The sequence below is a fragment of the Oncorhynchus kisutch genome, linkage group LG11, assembly GCF_002021735.2.
Source record: "Oncorhynchus kisutch isolate 150728-3 linkage group LG11, Okis_V2, whole genome shotgun sequence".
Taxonomy (NCBI): Eukaryota; Metazoa; Chordata; class Actinopteri; order Salmoniformes; family Salmonidae; genus Oncorhynchus; species Oncorhynchus kisutch.
This window is the reverse complement of record NC_034184.2, coordinates 19,646,972-19,661,875: the sequence shown is the minus strand read 5'-3', so window position 1 is coordinate 19,661,875 and position 14,904 is coordinate 19,646,972.

Sequence of the window (14,904 nt, the reverse complement as noted above, 5' to 3'; positions counted from 1 at the left end):
AGCCAAGGAACCCCTATCTGGTACTATTTAGAACACATTTCATGTGTGTATACATGCTATGTAGAACCGTATAGGGTGATTTGGTCTTCCCCCATGGTGCTTGGTAGAAGCCTCTATGTTCTACTAGCTTTATTTGCATATTTTTATGACAATACATTACAAATATCATAAGGCCTTTCTTTCAGGGCCTAGTTATACCCTAGCACAGTGGTCGCAAACTTCTGGTTTACATGCCACACCAGGCCTGCAAGTCATATTATGCTGGCTTGCAAAGTGATGTTTAATTCCTTTTGGAATCCAGAGTGAGGATCAGTGTTGCCAACTATTTTTCTGAGAGAATCACTATTGGATCCTTGATTTGTTGCTAGAAGTCGCTAGATGACTTCTCTGTTCATTGCGCAGACAGGAACAAAGAACTTTCCAGGAAACAGAGGTGGAGAGGAATGTCTCATGATTAATAACTCATGGGGTGATTGTGGTAACGTACACGATTTCAAGTCCTTTTGTTCTCCCGATCTGGAATACCTCACCATCAATTACCAACCGCATTTTTAAAATTTAACCTTTATTTAACTAGATAAGTCAGTTAAGAACAAATTCTTATTTACAATGACGGCCTACACCAGCCAAATCCGTACGACGCTGGGCCAATTGTGCGCCACCCTATGGGACTCCCAATCACAGCCGGTTGTGATACAGCCTGGATTACCTCCCGTGAGAATTTTCTGTGTACGCTGTCATGACGTTGGCCTCTTTGGGTATAGCAAGCCCCATCCCCCTCTCCCTGCCTCCCCCTTTCCTCCTTCACCTAGGTTGCTGTGGTCAGAGAGACGTCGTAAATTCCTGAGGATCTCCTCATGGACACACAGTATAGAGAGAGTAGAGGACAAAGGAAATCCTTCCACCTCATAGTACTTGAGATACGAACAAATTTCATGTTCTGGAGAAAGAATAAAAGATCTGTGACGAATCCAGCTACAAACTGGTCCGTTTGTCACAGCTTGGGGAAGCTCATGGGAGATGGTGTGGCCACATTACCATAACGCTGTCTATATAACAGCCTCAGATATGAGGTTTACATCTAATTGTTGTATGAGATGAATGAGTGAATATGATACTGTTTGTATAATTGTGTCATGTGATTTTGGATTGTTTAATGAAGAAAAATACAATTCCCTTTTTGATTTGAACTAAATCAGAGGACTGCCCCTGAGCCCAGTTAGGGTCAGGCCTCCTGGGACAGCCCTTTTTCGGCCCTTCCGAATAAAACCCCCCGCTCTGGTTTTCGATCAGTAGACCGAGCTTACCTCAATTACGAGATGGCTAAAGGTTGCAGACCATTTTTTTCTCCATTAGGAGGACAAAGGTTGTAGACCATTGCTGAATCTTTTAACCATACCACATGGTTAAACTCTTAAGACTATCGATACCGACAGAATATGAACAAGTCTTTGATATTAATTACTAGTCTGCAGCTAGGAATTCGGTATCATTGAACGCGAAGAACGACAACCGCCGAAACATCCATTCTATTATGAAATGATTGAATGTCACTCTGAACTATACACTATAACCAGAGAGAGATGGACAATTCTACAAAAGAAACAAACTTTTCACCAGCGATCAAGACAACACACTGAGCGTAAATATATATATAGATTGCAATTGTTCCCGAATGAGTGAGCGTTCATGTGCAAAGGATTAGCATTTCAATTGTTATAATTATCACTCTGTAGTGACTTCTTAGTCGACCCCCACTTCCCCTTTTGTCTAACAAGCCGCCATGCCGGTTTAGCCCACTAGGGCACATTCTCCTCTCATTTCATGTAACCACATTTACCTTGTTTGTTTGTTTGTTTGTTTATGCATTTCTGTGAATTACTTAGTTTGTAATAAATAAATTATTTAAGACAATTGATGTATGGATGACTCATAGTGAAGACTGGGTTTATGCAGATAACCAACAATTTACAACGTTTGGAATGAGACTAACGTGAGGTAAAGTAAATAATTCATTAATTCGAAGACTAATTGATCAGAGAAAATATCTGAAAAGTTATTTTAGGAAATGATAACTTTGTAATCTGAATATTTTTCCTTGGTGCCCCGACTTCCTAGTAATTACGGTTACATGATACATCAGTCTAATTGCGTAATAACTAATTACAGAGAATCTTTGATAAAAACTATCAGTCTTTAGTTAATGATAGTAAAGACACAACAACGTGATTTTATGACATTTTTGTCACAGCACCAATTTGCCTTGCTGCGGCACAGCTGTGGTCCTCGAAAGGATATCCAACAATTGGAACTTTTAATCACCTCAACCTGCATTTAGAATGACTGCCAGGGTAGGGCAGATTGATTAGTGGGACTACCTAAATCATTTCAACTGGAACAAACATCTCAGTAACAGGTGCGATAAATCCAACTACTAACAGATTGGATTAGTTTCGAAAAATCGTATTTATCTTTGCATACCAGTGCAATGAAATCAAATTGTATTCGTTACATGGGCCGAATACAACAAATGTAGAGTTTACCGTGAAATGCTTACTTACGAGCCCTTTCCCAACAATGCAGTTAAAAAGTAAGACAATTTACAAATAGATAAAAAACAAAATAGTAACACAATAAAATAGTAACGAGACTATATACAGGCTATATACAAGGAGCAGTTGGGGTGATTGATTGAGGTAATATTGAGGTAACCTACATGTAGGTTTGGTTAGGTGATCGATTGAAGTACTAAGTACATGTAGGTAGGGGGTAAAAATCAGGACGTTTGGGTAGCCGTTTAATTAACTCTTTAGCAGTCTTACGGCTTTGGAGTAGAAAATGTTCAGGAGCCTTTTGGTCCCAGACTTGGCGCTCCGGCACTGCTTGCCTTGTGGTAGCAGAGAGAACAGACTGTGACATGTGTGGCTGGAGTCTTGAACCATTTTTAAGGCCTTCCTCTCAATTGTGCAGCTGTAGAACTGAGGGCCCATGCCAAATCTTTTCCGCCTCCTGAGGGGGAAGAGGCGTTGTCGTGCAGTCTTCACAACTGTGTTGGTGTGTTTGGACCATGATAGGTCCTTAGTGATGTAGACACCAAGGAACTTGAAGCTCTCAACCTTCACCACTGCCATCCCGTTGATGTGAATGGGGACGTATTCAGCTCTCCATTTCCTGTAGTCCACCGTCAGCTCCTTTGTCTTGTTGACGTTGAGGGAGAGGTTTTTGTCCTGCACCACACTGCCAGCTCTCTGCCCTCCTCCCTATAAGCTGTCTCATTCGTCATTGGTGATTATGCCTACAACTGTCGTGTCATCAGAAAACTTAATGATCGCGTTGGAGTCATGTGTGGTTATACAGTCGTGGGTGAACAGGGAGTACAGGAGGGGGCTAAGCACGCACCCCTGAGGGGCCCCGTGTTGAGGTTTAGCGTGGCAGATATGTTGTTTGCCTACACTCACCACCTGGGGTCATACTGTAAGAAAGTCCAGTATCCAATTGCAGAGGGAGATGTTTAATCCTAGGGTCTTTAGGTTAGTGATGAGCCTGGAGGGCACTATGGTGTTGAATGCTGAGCTGAGGCCAATGAACAGCATTCTCACATAGGTGCTCCTTTTGTCCAGGTGGGAAAGGGCAGTGTTGAGTGCAACAGAGATTGTGTCATCTGTGGTCCAGTGAAAATAATGTTTTTCATCAAATTGGAAGATATATGGATGAAACCAGTTAATAGTTGGTAGATCCAAGTATGAACATTTCCTGTAGCTGGTACATTGACAAAGTTGCAACATCACCTATTGCCGGACATTTTATACACCAATGGTAGCGCCTTATAGTCGTAGTCGTAACTCATTTAAATATGTAATGCATTCAAACAGTCATCACATATGGCATCATACGGCTTGGTTCGCAAACCGTAAGATTGCTCAAGCAGAACATGGCAGAACGATAACTAACCCCGTTTCATCTGTGGTATGACTTTTAGCTAGCTTACTAGCATGCCGAAAAAACACACTGTGTTATGACTTTTAGCTAGCTTACTAGCATGCTGAAAAAACACACTGTGTTATGACTTTTAGCTAGCTTACTAGCATGCCGAAAAAACACACTGTGTTATGACTTTTAGCTAGCTTACTAGCATGCCGAAAAAACACACTGTGTTATGACTTTTAGCTAGCTCACTAGCATGCCGAAAAAACACACTGTGTTATGACTTTTAGCTAGCTTACTAGCATGCCGAAAAAGCACACTGTGTTATGCCTGGATGCCATACTCTTAATTTATTATCACACTATTTTCCAAAGAATGAAGACATTCGACAGCAGTGGTTGCTTTTTTAAATTCCATTTTTTTTTTTTTCGGGTGGACAGGCTGCACCAAACATTGTCATGCGTGTGCAGTGCACATTTCAAGCAAAGTTGCTTTATTAATTGGAGAGAACATTCGATGGGTCTTGCCAGGAAGCTAATCCTGAAGACAGATGCTGTACCATCATTAACAGTGGATCAGTGGATCTTGGAAGCGCTGCCGGTAACGTAAGTATATCTACAGGATCTCAAGTATTTGGGTCGGGGGTGCTAACGTTAGATTATGCAATTATAACTGTGGCTGCTTTGACTTGTGAACTGTATACTTTCTGTAACAAACCTGACAATCACTATATGTTTTTTGTTCTTCCATCCTTAAGCTCCCTACATTAAGACTGAGAACTGCCAGCACACAGCTGACACGAAGGAATGTTGTCCACAAAAGGAGTTGCAGTGTGTATAGTATTTGTAATTTACCCCTGGAAATGATATTTAACTATTCCATTGTGTGGGTTGTTGTCTTACAGTTGATGTAGCTTGTGTCATCGGGGGTAATCATGATTATTAGAGGGGGGGGGGGGGGGGGGGGGGTTATTATTATTGAACTATTATTTTCTATCTCCTTTTGTCTTTTCACTATCATCAAGCTGTAATGATCGACATTTTAGACAATTCAACATCTAGTCTGTCTGCGCAGCTTCCCAGGCAACCACCTCAGCAGGAATGATGTGATACAAAAAAGCACTATTTTTTAATTTTTTATTCTGTGATACAGCTTTCCCAAGGCAAAGAAGGGGGAATATGATGTAAAGACAGACACAACATACCAGTCATAGTATTTCAGGCACACACATTCCAAATACAAACAATGAAAAGTTTCACCAAAAAGTGCACTACCAAATATAGCACATATCAAATAGAGTACTTCAAAAATACCAGATAACACATTGTAGAGTGAATAGATCACTAGGTAAATTAATTGATGACTGAAGCCAAGTGGGTAACAGAAGCCTGCTTGATTGAAGCGGGGTACATGGGACCCACTCCTCTCCTGCTCCCTCCCCATCAATCTCTGTAGTTGGTTGCAATTCCTAAAGCCCAAGTAATTCACTTTTATGTGATATGATATGACATTTTGTTCATTTTTATTGTTTTTTTTCAAGCATTCGGACGGGAGATGAGTGTTACAAATTGTGCCAATCAATGGGGTCCTGCACACTGTAGGGAGGCCGGATGCCTATATTAGGTGTATGGCTCTAATATGTTTTTTCCACCAAATGATGTCTCACCATTATTTCTCACCTTTATTCCTCATGAGTGTTCATATTTATCAATATTTTAGCTATGGTAGCCTATTACAAATGATGAAATAATGTCTGATCAATACATAATATGGTTGTGGTTTTAAGTGTTTACTCTACACAGAGTAAAAATAATCACACTCAAATGTGTTTTTTAACACCGACACTGGGATTATTTTACATCGCTGAGTGAATAATCAACACTAGGTAACACTTGTCAATTTTCTCTGTACCATACAGTACACTGCTGGTTGACTCAGACTCCCTTCTATTCTCCTACTCTCTGCTCAATAACAGAAAAATACTAATTTGAAAGAAAGAAATCATGGCAAATATATAAACTATTTCAGTACTGTGTAAAATGATTAAGGGAATACCAGATACATGTACAAATACGTGTTTAATGCCATTCCATTCACTCCATTCCGGATATCATGAGCTGTCCTCCCCTCAGCAGCCTCCTGTGATGTACAAATATTCCAATATAGGTCAAGTTTCCTTATAGCTCCGACAATCGTCGAATGTGGCAGGACTTGCAAACTATTACGGACTACAAAGGGAGCAGGTTGAGAACTTAAAGTTCCTTGGTGTCAACATCACCAACAAACTAACATGGTCCAAACACACCAAGGCAGTCATGAAGAGGGCACGACAAAGCCTATTCCCTCTCAGGAGATTCCCTCTCTGCCACCGCACGGCAAGCGGTACTGGAGCGCCAAGTCTAGGTCCAAAAGGCTTCTTAACAGCTTCTACCCCCAAGCCATAAGACTCCTGAACAGCTAATCAAATGTCTACCCGGACTATTTGCATTGTGAAGGGTTCTATGTAAACTCAGCAAAAAAAAAGAAACGTCCTCTCACTGTCAATTGCGTTTATTTTCAGCAAACTTAACATGTGTAAATATTTGTATGAACATAACAAGATTCAACAGCTGAGACATAAACTGAACAAGTTCCACAGACATCTGATGGTGTCCACCTGCCACCTATCTGATGTGGCCACCTGCTGCATTAAGTACTGCAGTGCATCTCCTCCTCATGGACTGCACCAGATTTGCCAGTTCTTGCTGTGAGATGTTACCCCACTCTTCCACCAATGCACCTGCAAGTTCCCGGACATTTCTGGGGGGAATGACCCTAGCCCTCAACCTCCGATTCAAAAGCCAAGAGATCCGGGCTCTTCGCTGGCCATGGCAGAACACTGACATTCCTGTTGTCACGCCCTGGTCGAAGTATATTATGTTTGTCTTAATTTATTTGGTCAGGCCAGGGTGTGACATGGGTTATTGTGGTGCGAATCAGACCTGAGCCAACTCTCCCTGTTTATCGTGACGAGCCAAGGAGGAGACCAGAACCAGAGCCGGTGTTAGAGGTGAGCGAAGCAGAGACTGTGAAGGAGTTAATGGGGAAATTGGAGGAGAGAGTTATGAGGGAGTTGCTGAGTTGGTTCTTTAGGTACGGTATTCGCCCGACGGAGCGTGTCGGGGATTTGATGGCACCTGGGTCAGCGCTCCATACTCGTCCTGAGGTGAGTGTTAGTCGGCTGGTGAAGTTGGTGCCAGCCTCACGCACCAGGCCTCCTGTGCACATCCCTAGCCTTGCACGTCCTGTGCCAGCACTGCTCTCAAGATCTCCAGTACGCCATCACGGTCTAGCCCATCCTGTGCCACCTCCACACATCAGCCCTCCGGTGGCAGCTCCCCGCACCAGGCTTCCTGTGCGTGTCCTCGGCCCAGTACCACCAGTGCCAGCACCACGCACCAGGCCTTCAGTGCGCCTCACCTGTTCAGCGCTGCCAGAGCCTTCCTCCTCTACAGCACTGCTGGAGTCTCCCGCCTGTTCAGCGCTGCCAGAGACTTCCTCCTCTACAGCACTGCAGGAGTCTCCTGCCTGTTCAGCGCAGCCAGGGCTGCCAGTCTGCATGGAGCAGCCAGAGCTGTCAGTCTGCATGGAACAGCCAGAGCTGTCAGTCTGCATGGAGCAGCCAGAGATGTCAGTCTGCATGGAGCAGCCAGAGCTGTCAGTCTGCATGGAGCAGCCAGAGATGTCAGTCTGCATGGAGCAGCCAGAGCTGCCAGTCTGCATGGAGCAGCCAGAGCTGCCAGTCTGCATGGAGCAGCCAGAGATGCCAGTCTGCATGGAGCAGCCAGACCTGTCCGTCTGCATGGAGCAGCCAGAGATGTCAGTCTGCATGGAGCAGCCAGAGATGTCCGTCTGCATGGAGCAGCCAGAGATGTCAGTCTGCAAGGAGCTGCCAGTCTGCATGGAGCTGCCAGTCTGCAAGGAGCAGCCAGTCTGCAAGGAGCAGCCAGAGCTGTCAGTCTGCAAGAAGCCGCCAGAGCTGTCAGTCTACATGGAGCAGCCAGAGCCGCCAGTCAGCATGGAGCAGCCAGATCCGTCAGTCTGCCAGGATCCGCCAGTCAACCAGACTCTTCCAGATCCACCAGTCAACCAGACTCTTCCAGATCCGCCAGCCAGCCAGGATCTGCCGGATCCAACTACCTGCCTGAGCTTCCTCTCAGTGCTGAGCTTCCTCTCAGTGCTGGGCTTCCTCTCAGTGCTGAGCTTCCCCTCAGTGCTGAGCTTCCCCTCAGTGCTGAGCTGCCCCTCAGTCCCGAGCTGCCCCTCAGTCCCGAGCTGCCCCTCAGTCCAGTGGGGTTCTGGGTGAGGACTACTAGGCGAGGGTGGACTATCCTAGGACGCGAGGGGGAGGAACTAAGACATTGATAGAGTGGGGTCCACGTCCCGCGCCGGAGCTGCCACCATGGACAGACGCCCACCCGGACCCTCCCTATTGTTTTGATGTGCGTCCGGGAGTCCGCACCTTAGGGGGGGGGGGTTCTGTCACGCCCTGGTAGAAGTATATTATGTTTGTCTTCATTTATTTGGTCAGGCCAGGGTGTGACATGGGTTATTGTGGTGTGTTTTTTGTCTTGGGGTTTTGTGGGGTGTCTAGCATAGTCTATGGCTGCCTGAGGCGGTTCTCAATCAGTCAGGTGATTATCGTTGTCTCTGATTGGGAACCATATTTAGGCAGCCATATTCTTTGAGTATTTCGTGGGTGATTGTTCCTGTCTCTGTGTTTGTTGTCACAAGATAGGCTGTATAGGTTTTCACGTTCCGTTTGTTGTTTTGTATTGTTCGTTTGTTTTTCATTAAAGAACATGAGTAACCACCACGCTGCATTTTGGTCCGCTTCTCCTTCTACAGACGAACGACGTTACACCTGTCTTGCAGGAAATCACGCACAAAACGAGCAGTATGGCTGGTGGCATTGTCATGCTGGAGGGTCATGTCAGGATGAGCCTGCAGGAATGGTACCACATGAGGGAGGAGGATGTCTTCCCTGTAATGCACAGCGTTGAGATTGCCTGGAATGACAACAAGCTCTGTCCGATGATGCTGTGACACACCACCCCAGACCCTGACGGACTCTCCACCTCCAAATCGATCCAACTCCCGAGTACAGGCCTCGGTGTAACGCTCATTCCTTTGACGATAAAAGCCAATCCGTACCATCACCCCTGGTGAGACAAAACCGCGACTCGTCAGTGAAGAACACTTTTTTCCAGTACTGTCTGGTCCAGGGACCTTGGGTTTGTGCCCATAGGCGACGTTGTTGCCGGTGATGTCTGGTGAGGACCTGTCTTACAACAGGCCTACAAGCCCTCAGTCCAGCCTCTCTCAGCCTCTCTCAGCCTATTGCGGACAGTCTGAGCACTGATGGAGGGATTGTGCGTTCCTGGTGTAACTCGGGCAGTTGTTGTTGCCATCCTGTACCTGTCCTGCAGGTGTGATGTTTGGATGTACCGTTCCTGTGCAGGTGTTGTTACACGTGGTCTGCCACTGTGAGGACAATCAGCTGTCTGTCCTGTCTCCCTGTAGCGCTGTCTTAGGCGTCTCACAGTATGGACGTTGCAATTTATTGCTCTGGCCACATTATGCCTCCTTGCAGCATGCCTAAGGCACGTTCACGCAGATGAGCAGGGACCCTGGGCATCTTTCTTTTGGTGTTTTTCAGAGTCAGTAGAAAGGCCTCTTTAGTGTCCTAAGTTTTCTTAACTGTGACCTTAATTGCCTACCGTCTGCAAGCTGTTAGTGTCTTAACAAACATTCCACAGGTTATTGTTCATTCATTGTTTATGGTTAATTGAACAAGCATGGGAAACAGTGTTTAAACCATTTACAATGAAGATCTGTGAAGTTATTTTGATTTTTACGAATTATCTTTGAAAGACAGGGTCCTGAAAAAGGGCCGTTTCTTTTTTTGCTGAGTTTAGTACCATTCTTGCCTTCCAAAGAACCCTTTGATTACAAAGAACCTTCATCGTCCAAAAAAGGGTTCTTCAGATGAAAACGGTTATTGGCAGAAACCTATGCCTCCACAAAGAACCCTTTTGGAACCCTTTTTTCTAAGAGTGCACAGCGCGTGTCAAACTCTTTCCACGGAGGATCGAGTGTCTGAGTTTTCACTCCTCCCCTGCACTTGATTGATGAATTCAGTTTTTTTATTTCGTTTTTTATTTCACCTTTATTTAACCAGGTACGATAGTTGAGAACAAGTTCTCATTTGGGACTGCGACCTGGCCAAGATAAAGCATAGCAATTCGACACATACAACAACACAGAGTTACACATGGAATAAACGAAACATACAGTCAATAATACAGTAGAAAAAATAAAACAAAAAAGTCTATATACATTGAGTGCAAATGAGGTAAGATAAGGGGGGTAAAGGCAATAAATAGGCCATAGTAGCGAAGTAATTACAATATAGCAATTAAACACTGGAATGGTAGATGTGCAGAAGATGAATGTGCAAGTATAGATACTGGGGTGCAAAGGAGCAAGATAAATAAATAAATACAGTATGGGGATAAGGTAGATAGAGGGGCTGTTTACAGATGGGCTATGTACAGGTGCAGTGATCTGTGAGGTACTCTGACAGCTGGTGCTTAAAGCTAGTGATGGAAATATGAGTCTCCAGCTTCAGTGATTTTTGCAGTTCGTTCCAGTCATTGGCAGCAGAGAACTGGAAGGAAGGGCGGCCAAAGGAGGTATTGGCTTTGGGGGTGACCAGTGAGATATAGGTGAGGTAACTGATTAGTAAGGAATTCTTCTCACCTGGTTGTCTAGGTCTTAAATGAAAGGGATAACCAAAAACCAGCCGACACTAGACCCTGCATGGAATGAGTTTGACACCCCTGGTGTACAGTATACAGTGTATGGACTGTATATAATTTATTTTGGTCTCTATTCAATCCGTATCATGCAAAGGCCTAATGGAAATGTAAAGGCAATGTTCCCGCGTTGGCGGAGACTGGATTCACGGTCAATTCTGCATATATCAACTCAACCTGAAATTATCTTAAAATTTAAATTGTGCAATCTGTAACGCTTCAGTGATACAGATTGAATAGATCCCTCATTTAGCATAGGTAGCTGAGAACACATTATATTTTACAATAACAACCTGGTAGATCTTAATTTATGCTACTGTCCCCAGGTGAGGGAAGAGGAGCTTAGGGGCAAGACATATCAATGATGAGTGCTGATCTAGGATCTGTTTTGCATAATTAATCTGATTATTATGGACAGGGAGGACACAAATCTACAGGTGCTCCACACCCCTTTCCCTGCTAAGCACCCCTCTCCCTGCTCCACACCCCTCTGCCTGCTCCACACCCCTTTCCCTACTAAGCACCCCTCTCCCTGCTCCACACCCCTTCCCCTACTCCACACCCCTCTCCCTGCTAAGCACCCCTCTCCCTGCTAAGTACCCCTCTCCCTGCTAAGCACCCCTCTCCCTGCTCCACACTCCTTCCCCTGCTCCACACCCCTCTCCCTGCTCCACACCCCTCTCCCTGCTAAGTACCCCTCTCCCTGCTAAGCAACCCTCTCCCCTCTCCCTGCTCCACACCCCTTCCCCTGCTCCACACCTCCCTCTGCTCCACACCCCTCTCCCTGCTAAGCACCCCTCTCCCTGCTAAGCACCCCTTTCCCTGCTCCACACCCCTCTCCCTGCTAAGCACCCCTCTCCCTGCTCCACACCCCTCTCCCTGCTAAGCACCCCTCTCCCTGCCAAGCACCCCTCTCACTGCTCCACACCCCTCTCCCTGCTAAGCACCCCTTTCCCTGCTCCACACCCTCTCCCTGCTCCACACCCCTCTCCCTGCTAAGCACCCCCTCTCCCTGCTCCACCACCCCTCTCCCTGCTCCACACCCCTCTCCCTGCCTAAGCACCCCTCTCCCTGCTACGCACACCCTCTCCCTGCTCCACACCCCTCTCCCTGCTAAGCACCCCTCTCCCTGCTCCAACCCCTCTCCCTGCTCCACAACCCCTCTCCCTGCTAAAGCACCCCTCTCCCTGCTCCACACCCCTCTCCCTGCTAACACCCCTCTCCCTGCTAAGCCCCCCCTCTCACTGCTCCACACCACCTCTCCCTGCTAAGCACCCCTTCCCCTGCTCCACACCCCTCTCCCTGCTCCACACCCTCTCCCTGCTAAGCACCCCCTCCCCTGCTCCACACCCCTGTCCCTGCTCCACACCCCTCTCCTGCTAAGCACCCCTCTCCCTGCTCCACACCCCCTCTCCCTGCTCCACACCCCTTCCCTGCTAAGCACCCTCTCCCTGCTAAGCACCCATCTCCCTGCTCCACACCCTCTCCTGCTAAGCACCCCTTTCCCTGCTCCACACCCCTCTCCCTGCTAAGCCCACCCCTCTCCCTGCTAGCACCCTCTCCCTGCCTCCACACCCTCTCCTGCAAAGCACCCCTTTCCCTGCTCCACACCCCTCTCCCTGCTCCACACCCCTCTCCCTGCCTCCACACCCCTCTCCCTGCTAAGCACCCCTCTCCCTGCTAAGCACCCCTTTCCCTGCTCCACACCCCTCTCCCTGCTAAGCACCCTCTCCCTGCTAAGCACCCCTTTCCCTGCTCCACACCCCTCTCCCTGCATTTTTATTTGATTTATTGAACCTTTTTTTCTAACTAGGCAAGTCCGTTAAGAAGAAATTCTTATTTTACAATGACGGCCTACCCCGGCCAAACCCTCCCCTAACCCAGTCGATGCTGGGCCAATTGTGCGCTGCCCTATGGGACTCCCGATCCCGGCCGGTTGTGATACAGCCCAGGATCGAACCAGGGTAAGTAGTGACACCTTTATCACTGAGATGCAGTGCCTTAGACCGCTGCTCCCCACCAGTCTCCCTACTCAACATCCCTCTCACTGCTGGCGGGTGGCACAGTGATCTGTAGTTAAGGGGACCGAGTAGGGACGCCATGTGGGAGTGTGTGATGGTGGGGTGTGAACCGACTGGAATCTCACACCACTTTTGGCAGGGAATATTCCCATTGGAGCACCTCGGAGCACTGGGGAGCGCCAATCCAAGCCACAGGATCGCGGTCCCAGAGCTGCCCTCGCTAGCTGCCGAGCTGACGGGGGTTGGCACTCTCACAGTGGCCTGTCAGAAAAAGGACTGCATCTATCTATCTATCTATCCCTTAATCAATCTGCCTCTCTATCCATCTGTCTCTCTACCTTTGCAAGGTCATGGGCAGAGCAGCAGACAACGCTTGGCAGTAAGAGGTCTGCACACTGTACATTTTCTCTCTGTTTCTTTTTCACTCCCTTTCTCTCTCTCACTCTCACTATTCATCGCTCTATCCATCTCAATGCAAGACAATGCATTGAAAAACAATTCCATGAATTTCTGATTTTCAACCGGGCGTGTTTCCCAAGAGAGAGGGAAGGAATTTGAAATAATGCACTACTGTGAAGTAGTGTATTGTGAATCTAGTGTTTTTTTTAAATAATATATTTGGTCAGGCTTGAGAGAGGGAGAGAAAGGGGTGGAAGACAGAAACAAAAGAGTGCTACTCTTTATTTGTATCTCTCTTTATGTGTGTGTGTGTGTTCAGCGTATGTGTGTGTTTATGAATTGACCCTTGGCTGCCACCCTGAAGCCTTCGCACCCAAATGGACCGTCCAAATTGCCCTGTTGTCAGACCATCAAAGGTCTGTGAGGAGAATTACACAAAAACAAACAAATGACGTTTCAATCTTTATCTAGGGTCACAAAAGTAGCAAATAACTACTCTCTCTCGACCTGGGAGGCCTGTTGATTCACCATTAAGATTAACAAGACTTTGTATTTGAACATCAGAGCAAACATACTGTATTTTGTGTGTGTCTGTGCATGTGTGCATGCGTACGTGCGGGCATCCATTGTGTGTGTAATATATACGTGTGTGGCATTATTGCCGGCCACTGCTTCAGACGACATGTCCACAGCGGCCCGTGATCTACTGCGCTGGGCTGTAGCAGTCATCCTCTGGAAAATCTAAGGAAAATCTGATTGAAACCATGTGGATCTCCATCCGTAGTGGAAAGAAGAGGGGAAAAAACACACTCAAGGAGCAAATTGGAATATACAGAAAGTCGTAATGACTATGGGGCTTCATTTGACGATAACGGAAGCTAATACTGTATACATGACAAAATGTAGTTAAAATACAAAATTGTGTTGCCTCGTGCCACCATATTGCCGGCACGTTGGCCACCTAAACCAGGTAAACACTTTGACTCAGCACTGGAACATTTGTTTAGAAGTTAGACAGTTGTACAATAGGCCTATACTGAAATAGTTACTTTGTTCTGCAATGGATCAGTATGGTCAACAAAGTTAAAGCCACCATCTATGGACAAATACAAACTTTCATGTTAAATTCATTGATTTAATAGATTAAGCCCTTGGCTCCTTTAAAGCTGCAATCCTTAGTTGCTACATCCATTTTTGGACTTATAAATTAATGATATACCAATTGATTCTTGAAGAATATAACCTAGAAATGACTCATGAGCTTGGTTCAACTGTCCTACCCCGTCAGACCTCAAAATATAAGCCTTTAAAAAAAATGTTTTAAACAAATATACTTATTAGTTCCAAATAGAACAATCAACAAATTACAAAAATACAACTTTATTTTTTATTTTTTTCACACATACCCCCACCCCAACCTAAATAGACCCAACCAAACATTCACAAAAAAAATTATAATAGTCTTAACATTTCCAAGTATAATATGCAGTCACAGATGTATTTTTCACTATATAAGTACATTTTTTCAAGAGCCAGGCTTGACATTAATTATTTGAACCAATGACCTAGTGAGGGGGAACTGACATACTTCCAGTGGAGAGCAATTGAACATCTACAGTAGCTTGTAATAGACAGAGGTCAACCATTTTCTTCTCTCCTATGTAAAGAGATGTTCTCTGGGTAAAAATGTAGGATGCAAAGTT